Here is an 11,013-nt window from a genome sequence, read left to right as displayed (position 1 = left end):
TCCAGCGGCATTCGCTGATGGCCAGACCAGATAAAGCTACAGAACACATGTGTTCACTGTCACATGGATGTAATACGGTTTCTGCTGTCGGGCTTTTGGAGTTATGTGTCTGTACTTTATTATATTGTAAATGTAACGTGCAATTTATGGAAGGATGAGACTGGAACACTACGTCTTAAAGAAAGTTTTACAATGCGAAAGGACCAAACATTGGTTATTGATTAGCTACAGTAAATCAGAGAAGGAGGAGATAGTAAAATAAGTGGATGCTGCCAGCAAACAGAAGGCCAAAGATAGAGATTTAAAGATGATGAAACGGATGCAGAGGATTTAATAAAGTCTTAGAAACAGCCCCAAAAACACAGGAGCAAACTGAACATACAGCAGGGTGCAAAGGGTTAGGCCCCATTGGTCCATTAATGTGAACAAAGGGAACATGAAATGATCAGAAAAAGGCAGGAAGTTGCAGATTAGGCTGGGTTCTCCACAGACACTCATGTAAAGACTGAAACTTTGGTCTGAGTTTGGTCATTAGGACACAGAATTACAAAGACTTAAATTACAAAGATGTTGTTTACCTTCAGTGGAGAATGGCCCTTAAAAAAGGGGAGGGACTAAGCCAAGCTAAACTCCTCCCTGTGGTCTATATCTAGTCTGCGGGCTGAGCACTGATGAAGCCTTTTTGATGAGAGGCAAAACGTCCGACACTTCGACCGCCAAGTACAGAAAATGACTCAAGAACCTTCATTGAAGATGGACAATGCCTGTATGACTGAGAGCTGACAGCTTGTGTAAAATAAGTGACTTAGGCGAAGTTAACCCCAGAGACATCGTAGCCAAGTCAAGCGTAAGTGGAAATGTAGGAAGTGTTTGGCGAGCTAAAGGGCTGGAGATACTGGGAACTCCCGAGCTACTGATTGGAGATCCCTGGATTAGACATTCCCTGTATATTTCAAACAATATCATGTTTTAGTTCCATCTATTATTAACAGAGAACCTCAATTAATACCTAATAGGCCTCCGTTTGGCAAGTTTAACACTTTTGTTGCAGCCAAGAGTCTCTTAATTACAGCTTGAGGGATTTTGGCCTTTTTTTCATGACAAAAATCTTCCTCTTCTTGAGAGATTTGTGGACCGTGTAACTGCTCTCTTGAAGACACAGTTTGTCAGTGAGGTTTTGGTCATGAGATTACGAAGGCGCACCTCTCGGGATCGTCCATCGTGCATTTCACGGCCTGATCATGATCCTTTTGTAGAAGCCGTCCTCAGTTTGATTCAATGTCTTTTTACAGATACAGTGTTACGTTTGCCTTCGGAGTTTGTTGGAATTGAATGGAACTGGACAGATGTTCTTTCCATGAAACTCTATGACCTCTGTTTATGCTTCCAAGATGCATCAGGCTTGTCTAGTTGTTCTGCCTAAACCTGTGCACGCCTCTGTGAAATATTTTCCTTTTCTGATGTGACCTGCTCACCATTGTAACCTTGTTGTTGGACTGCAGACACAAAGCCACGCTGCCTCTGCTTAAAGTCGTTAACATGTCCTAATGGGGGCCTGGCACGGGCAGCTGAGCACATACAGTGAAGCCAATTAAGGATTGAACTGAAGACCAAGAAACGCCACGGTGATACGGTCTTTGCTCTTGGCCCTAAACAAACACATATAGGAAAAACTGGCCTCCGGTATCCGCTATAATTAGATGACGCTCAGGGATTTGGAATTGTTGGAAGTCTTTAGCCAATGAAGTGTTTTTTTGTTCTCTTGTACGTCTGACCCTCCGTTCACTAACACAATGTTGGCTCATCGTAGCTTCAGGGGGGATCCCATTGCACATGTTTGAGTGGTAAGGAAAACCTAAGCGCCCTGTGGAGAACATGCAAACTCCAAACAGAAAAGCTCCAGCCCCGGAATCAAACCCTAGGACGAGTCAAGAGCTTTTACCACTTTGTTTAACCATTGATTGCCGCGCTGTTATTGGGATTCAGCTGTAGAGTGAGCTCGTTTGAAAGGTGTGACTCTAAGCTCTCCGGAGGTGAAAACAGTTTCATTCTACGTGCCTTGGTTCCTGAGAAATCCTAAGCTAGAGGCAAATTTTGAAAAAAATCTGTGATTTTTATCAAAGATATTGTGTGTTTTATGAAACACTCTCCTTTCTGATTAACTCCTCCTCCTCCTCTCTCCTCTACAGGAAGAAACGTTTTGGGAAGAGGCAAATTACTAAATATCTCCGTGTCAAGTCAATTTTCAACAACAACATTGTTGACACGTTTTGATACACCGTGTGTTATTCATCGCTTTTTATGGCGTGTGCATTTAAACATCCTGGTTCTCGGTTTGAAGACTTTAACAGGATGTTTCTCAGCCGTTCTTGGACCGATTGTAACTATTTAAAAACTTAAAATCTCAACTGTCAATCTTTCCACGGGAAACTCGCTCCAGAGAGCAAGAGAGAAGTGTCGGCTCTACAGCTTCGCCGTGCGACACCACACCCCTCAGACTAAAAAAAGAAAAGAAATAAAATAATCTTTATGAAATGTCCAGATTGATCGTCATTTATTTCACTTCTTGTTAATTATTACCTGTGTACTTCTTGCTTTGACTCTAAAATACTCTGCCTTAACCCCCACCTTAACCGAAATCTAAAAGCTTCTTGAAAAAAGTGTTTAAAAAGATTACAAAAAAGTGTCAAAAACATAACAAAAAATTAATTTGGGTAATGCCAAATAGGAAAAAATGTGATCGGTTAAGGTGAGGGTTATTAAGAACTGGACTACGGACACACATGGTGTTGCTGAACCCCTGACCAACAGCAGCAGCCCCAGATCACCAGATCAGAACAACACTTTGGCGACTTGGTTTTCTCACATCTACCCGATTGCAGAAAATGACAGGCTCTTTTTTTGATTATATAAAAACATCTTTGCATTTCTCTTCTCTCTTGTCATCATTTGCACAATTCAAAAGCCTGTATTTGTGTCCTCTCTTCCCCGTTTCCGAGCGGCGGGAGGACAAGCTGTGCCTCTGTGAAAGCCGCCCGGTCAGCAGCCAGAGGAAACGAGCGTCATATAGCCATGTCAAAGCAAATATTAAGGTCAGCGCCCAAAGCCACGCGGCGAACAATCGGGGTTTTTTAAAGCGAGAGGAGCTTGTGATCCTCAGCTGTTTCAAGTGTGCGCTGTCACGACACTGCGGCCATTCAAGATAATCACTGCAGCAAACAGGCACATAAACGCTCGGGCTGTTTATCTGTGTTCCAAATGGCCTCAGGCGATGGACCGCGATCCCGCCTGGTCTGTGAATACAAGAGGCGCAAAATAAGGTTTTCACGAAGGGAGGGCATGTGTTTGGACAGTTAGGGTTAGGAAAGGCAAATGTCATGTTTCACTCACACATTATGTTTACAAACTAGAAGGTCTTGGCTTTCAAATGAGGTATCACACTGGCATCTAGGCTGTACGCTCTCCGGTCAATACACTTTGAGATTTGGATATGCAGAATCGCTAACCCTAACCCTAAGGTGGCAGGTTACGGAGACGTCGAACTCCAGGGACACATCTCCATGAACCAGGGATCAGTTTACAGTCAGGAATACCTTGTTGGAGAATCGGGCTATTGAGTATGTTTTGGGTTAATGGAGCATCTGGAGGAACAACATGAAAACTGCACACATGATTCAGACTGAACCCACCTAGACCTTCTCAAGGCGAGGTTTTTTCACACAGTGGTCAATGTGGAGAGTTTTTGCTAGATTTCTCCCTTAACATCTTTTATTTTTACCCTGCATGATGCTTATTTTACGATACAAAACTTTAGAGCTGGTTTTCGTTCCACTCCTGCAAAACCTCTCTCCCTTGGAGGTTTTTTCTTTTTATTTTAATCTATATTTATCTATTTTTAATTCCCAGCCTGATTTATTGAGCTTTGGACCCCCCAAAAACCAAAGCAAAATTTGAACTTCTACAGTTATTGATTAGCTTTTTCAAAAGGTAAAGAAGATCCGAAATCCCCTTTGAAAAAAAAAACTTTGTTACTAATATGTCAATGAAATAAAACCATCCATTTAAATCTGCGTCTGTCCCTTATTTAGATTTTGTCGCCGGAAAATGGAAAAATGGCAGAAAACTTGCAGTACATCTTTTCACATATATATCAGTAATGTTCAGTAAAGGTTTCTGTGAGGAGCATTGACAGTATATGGTTAGGAGTCCAGTGCCTCCTCCCTTCTGCGTGTCTTGTTACCCCCACCCTCTTGTCCATGTTCGTCTGTTTGGAGCTGGGCGGAGTCATCACACCCACTCTGCACACCTGCAACTCATCACCACTCACCTCCAGTATTTGAAGCCTCAGTATTTGCGAGCTACCTGTTAATACTTACCCTTTTCTGTGCCGTTCTCCATCCGGCTCATGATTCACCTCCACTCACCTCTACCGCCCTGTGTCTTGGAACTCCAGTCCTGTTTTCTATTTTTGCCTGTTTTTTGGAGTAAATCCGTGAAACCTTTTTTGGAGTCTGTCCTGAGGGTCGTTCTGGTTTAGTCGTTACAACAGTTTCATTCTGATATCTCTAAATTATACTCTTTCCCTTATTCATTTGCAGCGTCTCGCCTTAAGATAAGATCTACGTCGCTTATCTACGGTCATGAGATCTGGGTAATGACAGAACAAGATGCAGATACAGGAAAATAACTGTTTTTGTGCTTTTCTTATACTTGTTTGAGCTGATGGGAAGTTATTAATAACCAGTGAAAAGGCGGGAAGGAGGCACGTGATACTTACATTATATACAGTACTCCAGAACTAGGACAGTTGCATAGTGACAGCTATGAAATGTTTACCTCTCCTTACATCATATACAGCCTCGTGCCCGTCTTCAGCAAGGAGGTGAAATAAGAAACATTACACAAGAGATCATGCTTCATAGTCGGCTCAGGATGGACACAGCACGAGAGATTTCACCGCAATCAAAGATTCTCAGTGATCGCGAACGCAAGCGGCCGAAATGAGTTTCTTTCGCAGGGTGGCTGGGCGCTCCCTTTGAGATCGGGTGAGGAGCTCAGTTACCCGGGAGGAGCTCGGAGTAGAGTCGCTGCTCCTTCACGTCGAAAGGAGCAGCTGAGGTGGCTCAGGCATCTGTTCCGGATACCTCCTGGTCGCCTCCCGCGGGAGGTGTTCCAGGCATGTCCTACTGGGAGGAGGCCACGTGAAAGACCCAGGACACACCGGTGGGACTATGTCTCCGAGCTGGCCTGGTGTCGCCTCGGGGTCAGAACAGCTGGAGGAGGTGTGCTTGGATCGGGAAGTTTGGGCATCTCTGCTTAGACTGTTGGCCCCGGATAAAGCGGAAGAAGATGGATGGATGGATGGATGGATGGATGGATGGATGGATGGATGGATGGATGGATGGATGGATGGATGGATGGATGGATGGATGGATGGATGGATGGATGGATGGATGGATGGATGGATGGATGGATTAACCTCTTAACTCCACCTTCACTGAGCACATTTTCTCTTTGTTGTGTTTTGGTCACAGTTACATTACACTAAAGCAGTGGTTCTCAACCTTTTGGAGCCGTGACCCCCATTATAACAGTTAATTAGGATCGTGAACCCCGCCCAGGTCAGACCATGACAGCAAAACAGGGACATCAACCTATATAAATCTAAAAAAAAAACAAGACAAAGCAATGGGTAAGATAAAATGAATCACATTTAGAACAAATACTGGCATCCTAGTATAATACCATGCATGCTACAATACCATAATAATAATATTAAATATATTTTTATCTATATGCTCTGGCGACCCCCCCCAAATTTGTCTCGCGACCCCCAGGTTGAGAACCCTTGCACTAAAGAACAGAAAGTGACAAAAACGCTTCAAAAACACAACCAAACAACAAAACTGTGACAGAAATGTGGCAAAAAGAAAAATAAACATGAAAAAGAAAAACACACTAAACATCCAGCCAATCACAGCGAAGTTCTGCTCAGCCGAGGTGTCAAGAACAACCTGCAAGAACTGCCGAACAGGAGCTGCGAGAACAAAATGACGTCATGACTTTTTTGTGATGATTTTTGTGTCAAAAAGGTAAAAAAAATAAAATATAATAATGAAACTCATGGATGGTGTCGTGTCTCGGGGCTCTTTGAATCACTGACATTAATCTCAGAGACCTGGGATGATTAGTTTTCCGGTTAAGCCCAGTGAAGGGAAAAACTACTGAAAAAGGGTGTTCCACTTTATTAAGCAGATCATCATTTTCAAGCAATAAGGGAAAGAAAAAGGATCTCTCTGCTGATAAAAAGCGTGAAATAGTTGAATGCCTTGGTCTAGGTTTGAAAACCTTCGATATTTCATGAAAGATTAAGCGTAATCATCGTACTGTTAACAAAATGACGTCATTTTGTTCTCGTGCGTCCTGTGGAATATGAATAGGCCTTTATAGTCCGGAAAATACGGTACATAACCAAATATTCAGGTTAGAAAAGGAGTAACCCTGGTGGTCACATGCGGATTCTTTCTGGCGTTTACGTGGCCATGCGTAACTGTATTATTACTAATATTCCGGTTATGAAAGGGTTACTGACTGTTGGCTCCACTCTGACAAAGGAGACACCGGAAACTATGATCACACAATTCCCTTTCCCGTCTCTACATGCGTTCCCTCTGACATCTCACAGATCACCACAGACTCATGTCTCATAAAAAAAGATATTAACTCATGTAAAAAAAGACTTTGCTCGTGTGATATAGCGTCGACTTTTTGGTGAATACGGCGCGACGGAATATTAATGCCGCTCGGTTAAAAAGGCGCCAACCCTTTTCCCCGCTTCTTATTTCTCCCGGGACCAACTGTGTGGATACAAAGTTATCTTAGCCGCGCACAACAACCCTCAGCGGCGGCGGCGGCGGCGTCGTACGAGACTTTGCTTATAAAAACAATATGATACCCTGATAGGATCCGCACAGGCGCCTGCTCCCTCCGTGCATCCTTGTTCACTTCCCTGTAGCGTATTGATCTCCGCTCAGATTGTTTATAGGACTCCGCGCGGCTAAAAGCAGACGTATCGATTTCCCCTTTTTTTTTTTTTTTTCGGGGGGTGATGCCACAGCGGGTCTAATCTCGCGGCGCGAAATTAAACAAGTTATAAAACAAGCCGACAAATCGTATGGAGCGGTGCCGGGGCGGGTAGGGGGGAATCGTTAGGCTTCTCCTCCCGTCGGCTTCGTGGGCACTGACTTTGCAAAGTATCGTCTTACAGCGTTCTCTCTGTCGGTGATGCAATCGGTGCCAGCCCGGGTTTGACGAGAGGAGGAGGAGGAGGAGGAAGAGGAGGAGGCGCGTTTCGCTTTTCATCTCCCCGGCACACTTTGATCCGACACAATGCCAGTTTGTGAGCGAGGAGCCCCGGCGTTTTAAAAAGTTGCAGCAAGGAACAAAACAAAGCCGACTACAGTAAACAGTCGGTGTTTTTGTGTATTTAATTAGCAGCGGCACATTGTCAAAACACTGTTAGCATAACGGAGCCTCGCGCCGCTGTTCCCCCCTCTGTCCAGACACGTGTGCGGGTGAAGCGTCCCTACAGTCGCTATTGAAATCGAAAACAATCCATTTGTGTCAAGAAATCTGGAAAGTGCTCCGTCACTGCTGCGGAGAAGAGACATCGAGGAATAAAGTGATATAGTTACACTGGAAAAACAATAATCATCTTAAACCTTCTTGAATTAAGAGATTAAATCTAAAGTTTGAGTAGAGTTGGTCTGGTCTTAGATAAAACCTAGGATTTCCAGTGGAACAAGTAGAGTTTTTTTCTTAACTCAGAAGTAAAAGTTAATTTGACTGATTTCAAGTGGGATTACTGTTTGTTCCTTTATCTTACATTAGATCAAACTGACCCAAATCAACATAAATAACCTTTATTCAAGAGATGCATCTCATTTAAAGTGGGGGTATTATGCAAAATTGACTTTTTCAAGCTTTACATGTTATTATGTCATTCCCTCATTAAAAACATGCCTGAAGTGTTGCCTTGGCACATTCACGTATTTTTGAGTAATCTGTAAAAACTCTGATGGCAGCCATTTTAGGGATAGGTTTTCCTGAGTCCTCCTAGGAACGCCCCCACCTCCTGGAGACGCCTCCGAGCTTTCGTCACCAGCCGAGTAACCAACCACTGCTCCTCAGCAGAACCCCCTCCCCACTGATGCCACAGACAGTGTGTGGAGGGGGCGTGTCGGAAAGGCTCAGAGGTTCTTAAAGAGACAGAGGCCTATTTCAAGACATTCACTACAGCCATTTTGAGAGAGCAATTTTATACAAGGCAGTTATTCTAATTTACTGCATTTACAGACCAACAGAAGGTTTCGTCATCATTGTAGTGTGATATAGACTGGTGCTATGTGATTGAAAAAAGCAGAATACCCTCTCTTTAAGAGATTAAAGAGAGATAAAACATCTTATTGCCAGTGGAACAAGTACAGTTTTTTTCTTAAAGGGACTATACAGAGTTTAAAAATGTTAAAACTAAGTATTTTCCTCCCCCTACATGTTCCAGCCATGTCCTAATGTGTAGAATGAGCTCAGACCTGTTCACCACAACTGCCTCTAAAATCCTTCACTGTCACACAGAAAGGTGTTAATTCGGGTCCGACGTGCCGTCTTGCATGAGCTTAATATAGAAGGTGCAGTTACACGTCTGACCTGAGTGGCAGTAGTGAGTATAAAATGGCAAACTTGCATCTAGCCCCTTTAAATTAGGAGTGAAAGTTAAAGTGACTTCATTTCAAGTGGGATTTCTGTTTGTTCTTGTATCTTACATTAGTTCAAACTGACTCAAATCAACATAAATGACCTTTATTCAAGAGATTTATCTCATTTAAAGGAACAGGCCACTGTTTTTTCACACTGAGATATGTTCTTACCTGAGTTTAGACGAGTTGATGTGTACCTGTCTTAGTCACGCAAAAAGATGTTGTTAGCATTTGGCCTCTCCCAGTATATTCCTATGGCTCCAAACGGGGGTGAAGTTGGAAGCGACCAAGCTCTTCCACGAGCACAAAGACCAGACAGGTACGTATCAACTCGTCTAAGCTTAGGTAAGAACATATCTCAGTGTGTGAAAACGGTGGCCTGTTCCTTTAAGATCTATCTCTATTTTTTTTTCCAGTGTTGGTCATAAAAGCTGCATACTTTAAAAGTACTTGTGTATATGGATAGGACAGTGCGTGCCTTTAAAGTGGACATATCATATAGGCTTCGAAATAGACTTTAAAACATTTGCCTCGGCTGTTGTATTTTATCATTTGATAAATGTCTGAAAGAATTAAATAGCAACAGTGAAGTTAAGTTTAAGTAAAGTTTAGTTTATGTTTTTAGTTTATTTGACTTGTACCAAATGCAATAAGCTTAACGAAAAAATGCTTTGTTCTAGATTTAGCTCATGCTAATTTCCATCTGCAAATAACTGTCAGTAGCAATAACAAATACATACATTATTAACCTTAGCTTAATTAACATAATCTTTTAAAACTTATCAGATAGTTTTCCGTAAACAAACACACGCAAAAGATGGTACAATATAGCTGGTTATCGAAGATGTATTTCTTTAAATTTCGAGATACTTTGATACTTTGAATAAACTTATTACAAAGTTAACTTTCAGTTTCGATTTACGGGGTGGTTTACAGAGAACGGAGAACGGCTTCAAACCGATATAATGTAGGATTATGGGTTCTAAATGTGGAGGAAACTGTATCCAGGAAGTACAGAAAAAAGAAACAGCTAAATTCAACAGCTTTGCCCGAGGATTAGTGATGAAAGTGATGAAAATTGGACAAAAACGTGTGACGACAAAAACCAGGAAAGAGCCTATGCTTTCAAATGAGGTGTTACACTGGCTTATGCTTTTAGATTTGGGTAAAGCCTGAACTAGAGAGAATGTGCTCAGTTAAGGTGTTGGTTAAGAGGCTAAAGGCAATTTTGAATATGTCCACTTTAAGTTTTTTCTTATTAGGACAACACTGTGGATGAATCCTGGCGTTGTCATCTTGGAATATGCCATCAGGGAAGAAGAACTCTATTGATGGAATAACCTGGTCATTCAGGATGTTCAGGCTGTGAGCTGGTCTCATTCTTTGGGTGCATAGTGTTGCTGAAAGACCTGACCAAGTGCTACAGGCAAAAACATGGCCGTAGCATCAGGAGACTCGACTCCGTTTGTCTTGAATGATTTCCATTGAATAAAATGGACTGTTTTCCTCCATGGCAGATGTTTACTTAAGATATTATCACTAATGTTCGCTAAGTAGCTTCACAATTTTACTTTTTGAATCTGAATGAGAACAGTATTTACTCAACAGTGTAAAAAGATCAGATTTATTCTTTCAATCAGCCGCTTGTTTCCCTTTTGGCACCTTCTTTAAAATCTCCCTTGTGTGTTTTCCTTCCCCAGCCTCTAACTCTGAATCCTTGTCCTGAGAAGTGACGGACAAATAAAGTGTGACTTTGGGGCGTCTGTCAGCGCGGATCATCCATTGGTTTCAGCTGAATACATGAATCTTTATAAAGGGCACATATACATAGACCCGCTCCTATAAACGCTCGGGCATTTCCATAATATTTGGATGCAGTGGTTACAGGCAAATGCAGCCACTGAGGCGAGACTATACTGCAGCGGCAGGGACTACTTACCCCAGGGGAGGGATACGGAGGGGCCGGGCCGGCTCGTGCTCGATACAATAACATGCAAGAACCATTTTAGGGAATACAATGGCTTGACTTTGGCTGTAGTTAGTAGAAGTTGTAGTAGCAGTAGTTTTGAAGTGTATTGTATTGTTCATTGGTTTAGCATGATGTAAACTCCAAATTGTCATGGAAGGTTTCAGTCTTTCATTTGTTAGTGGTAATTTATGTACATGTTCCTCAACTATATTTGTCACTGTATGTGCAGATACATTTACCTCTAATGCTATAAACAGTCCTAAGTCCAGGCCTGTGGGGCATGGAGTG

The sequence above is a fragment of the Gobius niger genome (genome assembly GCF_951799975.1).
Source record: "Gobius niger genome assembly, chromosome: 18".
Lineage (NCBI taxonomy): Eukaryota > Metazoa > Chordata > Actinopteri > Gobiiformes > Gobiidae > Gobius > Gobius niger.
This window is presented reverse-complemented; position numbering follows the sequence as displayed.